The sequence below is a fragment of the Callithrix jacchus genome, chromosome 13 (assembly GCF_049354715.1).
Source record: "Callithrix jacchus isolate 240 chromosome 13, calJac240_pri, whole genome shotgun sequence".
In the NCBI taxonomy this organism is placed as follows: Eukaryota; Metazoa; Chordata; class Mammalia; order Primates; family Cebidae; genus Callithrix; species Callithrix jacchus.
In genome coordinates, this window is record NC_133514.1 from 92,083,479 (window position 1) to 92,095,040 (window position 11,562).

Consider the following 11,562-nt stretch of genomic DNA (forward strand, 5'->3'; position numbering starts at 1 on the left):
CGGCGAGGGGTGCGGACTTAAAGGGTCCAGTGTTCTCCATACAGCAAGACTATTTTTAAAAACCGAAGGACCTCTTCCAGTCCACAGTCCACACCGCCTACACCCCCGCAGGTCAGACGGGCGCGCGTTCCGCCCGGTGACCCCGTCATCCCCCCAGGCCTCCACCCCGTGGCCAGGGCGGCGGGCGCGGCCCACCTCCATCACCCTCCCCGAAACCGCGCCCATCCCCTCCCCCACCGCGGTCCCGCGCGGCGGCAGAGGAGGGGCAGAGGGGTGGCGGCACCGGGATCCCGCCGTCGCCTGGGCGCGCACGAAGGCCAGGTTAGGGGAAAATACGATTCCCGGGGAGATCGGAGCAGGCGAGGCCACCGGGGCCGCGGGGCGGGGGATTCTCCGGGAGGACTCGGGGCCGGGGTGGGAATGCGGCCTCCGGAGAGCTCTCGCTGCTCCCCGGTACCCGCCCCTGGGACCCTCCGGGATGGGGGTGGGGACGCGGGGCTTCCGTCCCTTCCGGACCGCGGGAGTCCAGGCCCGAGCGGCCCATGCAGAGTCAGACGCCGGGTGTTCATCGCCCGTGACTCAGCGGGGTGGCGACCCGAGGCCCGGGGTGCTGGGGGAGCGGGCGGGCCGGCCGGGCGCGCGCCCAGGACCCCGCGGCCTCGGGGAAAGCGGGTGCGCGCGCCTAGGAGTTGGGGGCGGGGCAGCGGGCGCGCGCGGCGGAGGCGCCGGGCGGCTGCGAGGGCTGGGCGGTGAGCCGTCTGCCCGGCGCCGCGCTCTCAGAGCCCGCGCCGCCTCCTGGGGCGCCGCGCGGGTGGCGCAGGTAGAGGCCGGGCGGGGGCGGGAGCCACCCCAGGGCTCAGGTTCCAGCCGCCTGGCTGGCCCTCCGCGGGCGCTGTCCTAGGGCGGGCTCGGGGAAGCGGGTGCGGGGCGGCGGCCGTCGGGCCCACCTTTGCAGCCCCGCGAGGTGGCCGAACTCCCTGCAGCTGCGCTCGGGGCGCCGAGGCGGGGTGGTGGAGCGAGGCCTGGGGCCGGGCGGCGGCGGCGGCAGACCTGTAAACCTTAATGACAGCAATCTTGTCCGTCTGCGCCGCTGACTCACGCGGTGACCCAGCCTCCAGTCACCCGGAGGCCTCCCGTCCGCCTTCCGGCCTCAGTTTCCCCCGCCGCCGAACAATGAAGCCACTGTGTCGCCGTTCATTCCTGAGCGCCGGTTCACACAGGGAGCACCGCCGCCTCCCTGGGGAAGGGCCCGAGGCCTCCGGCTTTTAATTATCCCCGGTGGGCGGGCGTGGGGAGGCCGCGTTCTGCTGGATAATTGAACACTGGGACTGTTCCTTCGGCCAAGCGCTTATCTGAAGCCTCCTTTCCACTTCATCGTATTTAAATTTTACCCCTTCCTCTCCATGCTGTTGAGGCTGCTTGAAAAGCAATGAAATGGGCCTGGCACGGTGGCTCACGCCTATAATCCCACCACTTTGGTAGGCCGAAGCGGGCGGATCACCTGAGGTCAGGAGTTCAAGACCAGCCTGGCCAACATGGTGAAACCTTCTCTCTACTAAAAATACAAAAAAAAAAAAAAAAAAAAAAAAAAATGAGTGAGAGAGAGACAGAAACGAGCCGGAAAGAGAGAAAGAAATTGGCCGGCCTTTGTGGTGCATGCCTGTAGTTCCAGCTACTTGGGAGGCTGAGGCACGAGAATCACTTGAACCTGGGAGGAGGAGGTTGTAGTGAGCCGAGATGGCACCATTGCACTCCAACCTGGGCGACAGAGCGAGACTGTCTCAAAAAAGGAATTTTTTAAAAAGCAATGAAATGACTCCCCACTTCGTTTTGGCAATTTGTGTTTTCACAAATATCAAGGATTCAGTCAATTTACTCTCAACAAACTTAAGCCCTTCCTGTGGGCCAGGCCCAGTGTGGCCAGCACTGAAGCCACAGCTGCTCAGAAGCCACGGCAGGTTCTCAGGAGGCGCGCGGCCGAGGGGAGGCTAACTCTGGTTGGTTCTGTTCTCCTGCAGACATGAAAGGGATCAGCCGACTGACTACGAAGCTGAGCAAACCCCACATACATTATGTGGATCGAAGAAGCCAGATACAAAAGATTACATATGGTGTGCCCTCATTTATGGAAAACCCTAGCAGAGACTAATGTAGTCCCTAGTCCACCAAAAGCATTGGTTGTCTGGCGGGAGCAGTGACTGGGATGAGGACAAGGGAACTCTGGGGTGATGGAAGTGTCCCATATCTTGATCTAGGCTCTGGCACCTGTAACCACAGAGCACTCCCAACCACCTACCTGCCTCTCTGGACCCTGAGACCTCAGGTTACCGAGGACCCCTCAGCCCGCCCCACTGGAAGGCCTTTCCCCCATGACCCCCCATTCCCCGTTCCTCCCTGGCCCTGGGTGCCCATCTCCAGGAGTGGTTATCTGGATGGAAGTATACAGTCCTAACCCATCCGACACTGGATGCAAAATAGGTGCATCTTACTGTGTGTAGGTGATACGCCAAGAAAGCTGGCCAAGGCCGTTAGGGTCTGGGAAGCCAGGAGACTAGGAGGTTTGGTGAGGGCAGCACTTTGGTCATGGGAGGGGATGGAGAGAAGAAATGTTGCTTGTTGAGGTCTCCAAAGAGAAGATGTCACCTGTTTTATTTATGGAAAACTTAGAAGCCCCAAATGTTACTTTTATCCCCATTTGACCACTGGGGAAACAAACTCAGGCTGAGTGAGCGGCCCAGCCTCCCTAACCCTGTCCCTGGCAGATGGTACAGAGCAGGTCTGTCTTCCTCTCTTAGGGGACATATCTGATTCATCACTGTGTAGGGGACACTGAGTGTGAGCGTCAGGGCCTGGGCGGCAGAGGGGACGCTATGAGAATCCTGCCCTCTTTCTAGTGCTGTGACCTGGGCCATGTCAGCCTCTCTCAATCCCAGGCCGAGTCCTCCCGGTGCATGATGGAGAAGGTCCCGCCTTGGGTGTGGTGGGAGATGAGGGCGGTTAGGTGGGTGCCTGGTTCAAGGCATGCCCCTGGTGTGAGGCATGCCCCTGGTGTTAGCTGTACTTCTGTAACCTTGGGTGAGTCCCTTCCTTGTAGGGCCTTGGTGTCCTCATCTGTAAAATGGGAGGGTGGCTTTAAGCCGCCTTCCACATTGGGTATCCTGGAGTATTCAGAGGGGCCACTGGGGAAAGCGATGGAGGAACTTCCGGGGAGGGGCAGCAGGTGCAGTTGCCGGAAGGAGGCGGCCCCGGGGTCCCCACTGCCTCTTTAGAACCCGGGAGGGTGAGGGGTCTGTGGGATCGTGTTCTGACCCACGCCCTGCACCGTAGAGGGGAGATTCGTCCAACTCCATTGCTGAGGGGGCCGCAGTGTGTCTGGAACTTGTCAAGGGCACAGGGTGTGGGGCTTTGCTCCCTTGGGAGGCGGCCTCCTCCACGGTTGGGTGGCTTCGGTTTCCAGAACATCGTCCTCACATGGGCCCGGCCTGCCCCCCCGATCTCTTTTTCTGAGCCTCCGACCAGGTGCCTCAGGCTGAGGGCATCGCTTGACTCCTCCCCCTGGGAATATGTTCCTTCGCCCAGTCTGTCCAGACCTTTCCTACCTAACTAAGGGATAGGCGGGAGTTGTGGAAGGAAGGGCCATCGTGAGCAGAGACCAGCTGTGCCTGCCTGCCTGCTGGGGACCTCCAGCCCGTCCTCTGCCATTGCAGACCCTGTGTCAGCCCCCACTGCCAGAAGCAGGCGAAGGCTCGGCCACCGAGACACCTGTGTCTGGCTCTAGGACGTGGCGCCCTCCCAGCTCAGCCTCCCAGCTCTCCCTGTGCAGAGGGCACCCAACCCAGGAGGCTTGCAAAGTGCCTCAGAAATTCACACACACCCACACACAGCACACACACATACACACCACACACACACCACACTAATTCTCCATTCTCAAACCACGTACACACAACACAACCCTCTCCAACCACACCCCCTGCTCCCTTCATGTGTGCATTATATAGCACACCCCACACCCCCACACCACACAGCCACAGGGCACGCCAGAGAGTCCCACATGCAGCGCCCAGGTTGTGTCCTACACAAGGGTGCCCAGCTGTGGGTCTGAGGCAGCTCCCCGGGTCCTGGGGCAGGGCTGGGCACCCAGAGGGAGAAAGGGCACCTCCTAACTGGCACTAAGGCGCCCTGTGCACTGGTACCACGACCACAGAGCACTCCACCCTGCCTCCAGTCCTCTCTGGACAGTGAGACCTCAGGCCCCTGAGGATCCCCAGCCCTTCCCACTGGAAGGCCCTGCCCTGTGCCCCACCCCCATTCCTCCCTGCCCTGGGTGCCCCACCTGTAGTACCTGGCTCCAAGTACAGCTGGCTCGTCCCTCCCCAAGCCCCTCAGTCTCTTAGTAGCTGGAGGACACCCTTCATCCCCCACGAGCTTATGGGGCACCTGCTGGGGCCAGGCCCTGGCTCAGTGCTGGGGAGACAGAGGGGACGAGGTCACACTCCTCAGCGGGCATCTGCTACCTACACACCAATGGCCATGCCCAGGGAGTAGGGCTGTGGCAGAACATCCCTGGCAGCTGTGGGAGCCCAGAGGGGTGACCTCTAACCCTCAATAGGGTACAGTCAGGGAGAGCTTCCTGAGAGAGGTGGCAGTAGACAAAGGCACATGGCTTCTAACTGCTGTGACTCACTGCATGCTGAGCTCTGCCCCCTCTTGCTAGAAAGGGAGGCCTTGGTGTGGAATAGAGACTGGGCTTGAGTCTCAACCTTGGGACCCAAGTGTAGCAGCCTCAGCCTCAAAGCCCTTGTCTGTGGAATGAGAATTTCAACACTGCTGTTGCAGGAGAATAGTTGATGTGGCATAAGGTGGGTGCTGCAGCCAGACAGACTGCCTTTCAGCCTCAGCGTCACCACCATGAACCATGCAACCTTGGGGAAGCTAGCTTCCCTTTCTGACGCAGTGTCCTGTCTGTCACACGGGAGTCCCAACAGGAAGTCTCTCATAGAGTTATTTTGAGGATTGAAAGCATTTCGATTTGGAAAGGGTTTGGAATAGTGTTTGGCTCACAGTGAGCACTATGTATACGGAATATACGGATGCGCCGAGCAGTCCCTGTAGGTAGTGGGGGCTCACCAGAACATGACCTTGGATATGTTTCTTCCCTGTGGACCTTGAACTCTTTAACTGTCTCTGAGGGAGAGATGGCAGGCTGGGGCGGAGACGTGTTTGCTTCGCTCCATGGCAACTCACAGCCAGCCTGGGCCTTGGTTTGTGGAGGGGTGCGGCAGTGGCAAGGAGTTGCCTTCGGTCCACAGGTGGGTGGCCAAAGGTGCTGGCCATGCATGCATCTCCTCCCAGCTGGCACTGTCGCTGGGGAGATGTAATGCCACCCGCCGTGATCTCATTGGTGCCGTAACCTCTCCTTTCCCTGAACACAGGCTCCCCTTGGCTTCCAGCAGGTTTCCATTACTATGGCTATCTTCTCGTTCATGTCCTTTTCAGAGTCAACATGTAAATACAAAACAGCCCTGCCATTCCTTGCAGAGTTGAATATAGATTTCCCCTGTGACCCAGCAGTTGGACTCCCAGGTGGAATGAAAATGTGCATCCCCATCTGTGACATGGGAGCCATGACAGTGATGAAATGAAGAAACATGTGCGTGAATGTTGACACAGCCTTGCTCATGACAGCCAAGAGGTGGGAACACCCCAGACGTCCATCCACAGACGAACGGATAAACAAAAGGTGGTATATCGATAGAATAAAATATTCTTTGGTCATGAAAAGAGGTGACAGACTGATACATGTTTCCACATGGATGGGCCTCAACACAGATGAAGACTTTATGCTAAATGAAAGAAGCCGGATGCTGAAAGCAACATATTGTAAGATTCCATTCATTTGTTTTTGTTTTTGTTTGAGACAGAGTCTCGCTGTGGCCCAGACTGGAGTGCAGTGGCACAATCTCATCTCACTGCAATCTCCGCCTTCCAGTTTCAAGCAGTTCTCCTCCCTCAGCCTCCCAAGTAGCTGGAATTACAGGCGCCCGCCACTATGCCTGGCTAATTTTTGTACTTTTAGTAGAGACAGAGTTTCGCCATGATGTCCAGGCTGGTCTCGAACTCCCTGACCTCAGATGATCCATCCGCCTCGGCTTCCCAAAGTGATGGGATTACAGGCGTGAGCCTCCACGCCCAGCCAACTCCATTTATTTGTAATATCCAGAATAGGAAAATCTATACAGACAGAAAGTAGATTCAAGGTTGCTTAGGGCTGGGGAGGAGGTGAGGGTGATGGGGGGTGGGTGGGAGGAAGATAGCTAATGGATGTGGGATGTCTTGCAGTGATAAAAATGTTCTAAATTGACTGTGGTGATGGCAGCATGTATCTGTGACCGTCCTAAAAATCATTCAGTTATGCACTTTGAATGAATGATTGTGTGGTATATGCATTATATCTCAATAAAGCTACTAAAACACACAAATACACAAGGAAATACAAATGTGGTTCTTTCCGGCCAGGAAAAATGGTCCCCTTTCTGGGGTGGGGACAGAGTAGCAAGTTGGAGGCAGAGCATGGTTCTCCATGATCTCCCGCAAGCACCTCCCAAGCCTGTGGACCACCCACAGTCCAGACTATCCTTCCGTTTCTTCTGCGACTACCTGCATAGCACAGCTGATCTCACCTTCCTGCTTCTCTTCCTCCCCACCGCTAGCTGCCCAGGAAATCCCTCTGACTCACTGTTGGGCACCCAGCTCACACACCACCCCTCCACGGTGTCTCTCCTGGCCAGCCACCCCCGGAACCCCTTGCTCCCTAGCGGGCATCCCTGGGATTTTGCTTGTTTGGTCATTATGGGGATCATGATCTCTTTCCACAGTTGAGCAGAATTTCCCTGCGGCTATCTCATACCTGGTTTATTCTTGGAACAAATCTAGGTGCTAAATAAATGCCTGTAGAGTTAATTTGTAAACCGGTATTTGAACTGAAGCAAGGAATCACAACTTTCCAACTAAAAAGTTTAACCCTGAACTCAGACATGATGATGATTTTTTTTAAATTGATTCCTTGTCAGTTTTCTTTAACCCAAGAAGTACCCAATGTACCAGTTTGAATTGGAACCAGATCTGTGCATTTTCTAAATGCACTGCGGTCAGACTAGAGTAAAATTAGAACAGTGTTTACCCAACTGAAAATGTCCCAAGCTAAAAAGCCTTAAGGGTCTAAATGCCCTTTGTTTGGGGGACTCTTGCCCTTGAGGGCCCTGGGACCCTAAGGTTCTTAGCTTTCTGCAACTTGTCCTCATCTCCCTATGATCCACTCTCAAAATGAACTGTTGTGGCATGGAAGCCAGAGACAATTCTCTCTGTTTTACAGATAGCGAACAGCCTTGTCGAGGTCACACAGGCAGGACCTGAGGCCGGATCTGCCCTGCAGCCCTGGTTCTTCACCACTCTGCTATTTGACTCCATGGCAGGAAAAACATCTGCCAAAGACATTCCCTTAAGATGTCACCATAAAAAGGCTTAAGGTATTAGTTCTCTCTTGGGTATTTTCAGACAGTTCTTAGGGAATAGTTTGTAAAAAGAGCTCACCGTCTATTGGCCTTTTTTTTTTTTTTTTTTTTTTAATCGCACCTTCTAAATTATAAGCTTTTGGTAGAAAAGCATCTGCCATTGGTTTAGTGTTCCCCGTGGGAATATATTCTCCTGTGGGAGCTCTGATGCTGGGCCTGCCCTGGAGATTCTGGTTCAGTAAATCTAATGGGTGGGAAAGGGGGTTCTGCTTTTTTTTGTTTTTTTTTTTTGAGGTGGAGTTTCACTTTTGTTGCCCAGGTTGGAGTGCAATGGCGTGAACTCAGCTCACCACAACCTCAGCCTCCCAGGTTCAAGTGATTCTCCTGCCCCAGCCTCCCAAGTAGTAGTTGGGATTACAAGCATGCGCCACCAAACCCTGTTAATTTTGTATTTTAGTAGAGACGGAGTTTCTCCATGTTGGTCAGGCTGGTCTTGAACTTCCGATCTCAGGTGATCTGCTGCCTTGCCAAAGTGCTGGGATTACAGGCATAAGCCACTGCACCCAGAGGGGGTTCTGCATTTTTAACAGGTCTCTGGAGTGATCCTGAGGCTCACTGCAGGTCATGCACATTGTCATACAGCACCGAGCGCTTAGTAGGCAACCAGGATTTGCTGATGAAAGGAAGGAAAAACAGAGAAGGAAGGGACTGAGAGTTCACCGAAGTATTTCACAAGATAATCTTTTTCTGCTTGGTACCCAGCAGGTGCTTCATAACAGTTGCATGTATAATACATGAATGCCTGCAGTCATCCAGGCCAACAGGCCAGTGAGCAGTCTGAGGGGACCACTTGGAACCCCTCCAGGGTCACTGTGCTGTCCAGGAGCGGTAACTGCTGGCCACATATAGCTGTTTAAATTAAAATGAGGCTGGGCATAGTGGCTCACGTCTGCAATCCCAGCACTTTGGGAGGTAGAGGTGGGAGGATCACTTAAGCCTAGGAGTTTGGGACCAGCCTGGGCAACATGGTGAGACCTCATCTCTACAAAGAATTTTCAAAAATTAGCTGGGTGTATGGTACATGCCTGTAGTCCCAGCTACTCGGAAGGCTGAGGGAGGAGGTTTGCTTGAGCCCTGGAGGTCGAGGCTGTAGTGCACTGTGATCATGCCACTTCACTCCAGCCTGAGCAATAGAAAAACCCTGTCTCAAAAAATAAAATTAAATAAGTAAAATTATTAAAATGAATGAAAGTCAAAGATAAGGTTCCTCGGTTGCCCTAGCTACATTTCAGGTGCTCCGTAGCCACATGGCTCATTGCTCCTATGTTTGGCAGCATAAAGGCAAAACATCTCTCTCATTGCACAAAGTCCTACTGGATGTCAGTGGGTGGGTGGGTGGTTGTGGTTAGAATGAAGAGGCGAGGCTGGGCTTAGTGACTCATACCTGTAATCCCAGCACTTTGGGAGACCAAGGTGGGTGGATCACCTGATGTTGGGAGTTCGAGATCAGCCTGGCTAACATGGTGAAATTCCATCTCTACTAAATATACAAAATTAGCCAGGCATAGTGGCACCTGCCTGTAATTGCAGCTACTTGGGAGGCTGTGGCAGGAGAATTGCTTGAACCCGGGAGGCGGAGGTTGCAATGAGCTGGGATTATGCCACTGCACTTCAGCGTGGGTGACAGAGTGAGACTTGGTCTCTGAAAAAAAAAAGGGGGGGAGAGGAGAAATAGGAAGGAGAGGTGGAGAGAGAATGAGAAGGCAGAATAGAGAGAAAAGAAAGAATGGGCACAGGTGCTGAGGTCAGACAGTGAAGGTAAAAGGGCACCCAGGGGTCGCCGGTCTGGACTGGTCACTGAGGCAGGCTTCCGACGCAGGCCCCAGTGTTCTCCTCTCCTCTAATAGTGCTTCAGGAGAGCCGAGGAACTTGTTGGATGTGGAGCTGGGCACAGTAAAATCTCCACCCTAGCTCAGCTGGAGGAGAAACCTGGCACTCCAATAACGGAGTGTTTATCCCTTTAAGAGTCAGAGCCCTGTTCAATTTTGGATATAAATTTTCCTTGAATCTATCACATATTGCCCTGAGCAGAGTTGAGTGCTTTCTTGCTGACTCGTAGTCCCCATATGGATCTTATTATCTCCTTGGGCTTTGAGATCCTGTGACTTCAGAGTGCTGTGACAGGGAGCACCCCATTCCTATACCAAATACTCCAGACAGCTGAGGTTTTTTGTTTTTTTTTTGAGACCGAGTCTCACTCTGTCACCCAGGCTGGAGTGCAATGGTTCAGTTTCGGCTCACTGCAACCTCTGCCTTCCGGGTTCGAGAGATTCTTCTGCCTCAGCCTCCCAAGTAGCTGGGACTATAGCCGCATGCCATCACACACAGCTAATTTTTTTGTATTTTTAGTAGAGATGGGTTTCACCATATTGGCCAGGCTGGTCTCAAACTCCTGACCTTGTGATCCACCCACCTCAACCTCCCAAAGTGCAGGCATTACACCACGCCCAGCCAGGCAGCTGAGTTTTGATCAAGTTTTTTCTAACAGTTCGTTTCCCTCCTTGCACCTTCTACTCCTGCATAGATTTGGAGATTTGGATATCATTTCACATAGGCAGTTGCAACCGTACATAACGTATGAATTCGAAGGTTTTGACTGAAGGCTCATGAATAAACAAAGAGCTTGTGTTTTAGAGCAGGGGTTTTTAATATCTATTTTGGCTGCTCAGAAGTCTCTTCTATTTTAATTCTGGTCCTATGAGAGATTTTTAGATACACGGATTTGTGACTAGTTGACATGTCACCACTTGTTGCAAATTCACTTTCTAAAGAGATTAAGTCCTTTCCCCAAGAAGCTTATTTTAAATTACGCATGACTACCCACCCTGTCTTCAAAAGTGCAAATCAGACCTAAGACTCAGCAGCACCTTCTCGTCCTGTTCTTCCATTCTTTCTCCCTCCCCCAAAATATAAAGGCTTTGAGATTCTCCTTGTGTACGAGGAGCCACCAAGCCTTTTTTTTTTTTTGGAGATGGAGCCTCACTCAGTTGCCCAGGCTGGAGTGCAATGGTGGGATCTCAGTTCACTGCAACCTCCACCTCCCAGGTTCCAGCCATCTTCCTGCTTCGGCCTCCTGAGTAGCTGAGACTACAGGTGCACGCCACCACGCCTGGCTCCATTTTATATTTTTAGTAGAGACAGGGTTTCATCATGGTGGCCAGGCTGGTCTCGAACTCCTGACCTCAGATGATCCACCCACCTCAGCCTCCTAAAGTGCTGGGATTACAGACTAGAGCCACTGCACCTGGCCCACCAAAGCTGACTTTGAGGCATTGGAGAGAGCTTTGGGGACCTGTTGGCTCTACCAGAGACACCAACCCTGCATGAGAGTTGGGCCATGATGTCATTTTCATCCTCCAGTTCCCTGAGGAATTCAGCCAGATAGACCCCTTCTCAGAATCAGTTCTGTCAAGAATGTCTTCATTTTGAAATAAGAACTTTTGAGGGAATAATGCTGACCCGAATAGCGTGGCTGTAGAGGGTGGAATGTCATGTGCGGGGGCTGGGTGGGGATCATGTGAGCTGAGCCTGTGGCCCTCTGCTGTCCAGGGAGGACCCCACCCCCCGAGGTGGCGGTGGCCAAAAGAGGGGCACAAGGCTTCTCCAGGCTGCAGCCACTCCAGACAGAACAGATGGGAGCCCTGCAGCTCTGTGCCGTGTCCGTCCCTTGGAAGACAAGAGCCGACCGTTGCTTCCTTCCTGGGCACAGGGTGGTAAAAGGGAAGAAACATCAGCTCACCCCTTGCCCTCCCACAGCCTCTGGAGGCTCCCAGCCCCACAGTGAGAGGGAGGGTCTGGACAATGAAATGGGAAATGGGTCACATTCTTGCAGCTACCCTTTGGGTTAGGACTTTCCACACCCCTAGATGGCCGTTCAAGTGCTTTGACCTGTAACACTGTAAAAAGTGGGGGTTTCTAGTTCTTGGGCCCCAGTGGGGATTCGCATGCTCTCCACTGTCCTCCCGGTTCTGTTTGGACCACCCACCCA

At 53.9% G+C, this 11,562-nt stretch overlaps 1 long non-coding RNA gene across 3 annotated transcripts; it reads left to right on the top strand.

Moving 5' to 3' along the window:
* The first annotated feature begins 240 nt into the window (after nt 1-240).
* Nucleotides 241-6,482, top strand: LOC144578877 (uncharacterized). Of its 3 annotated transcripts, XR_013525338.1 has the most exons (3): nt 241-321; nt 5,500-5,743; nt 5,925-6,482. It is a non-coding gene; the product is annotated as an uncharacterized LOC144578877 (long non-coding RNA). The 3 variants fall into 3 exon arrangements; XR_013525336.1 differs by having other exon boundaries at nt 2,019-6,482; XR_013525337.1 differs by having other exon boundaries at nt 5,500-6,482.
* Nucleotides 6,483-11,562: the final 5,080 nt, after the last annotated feature.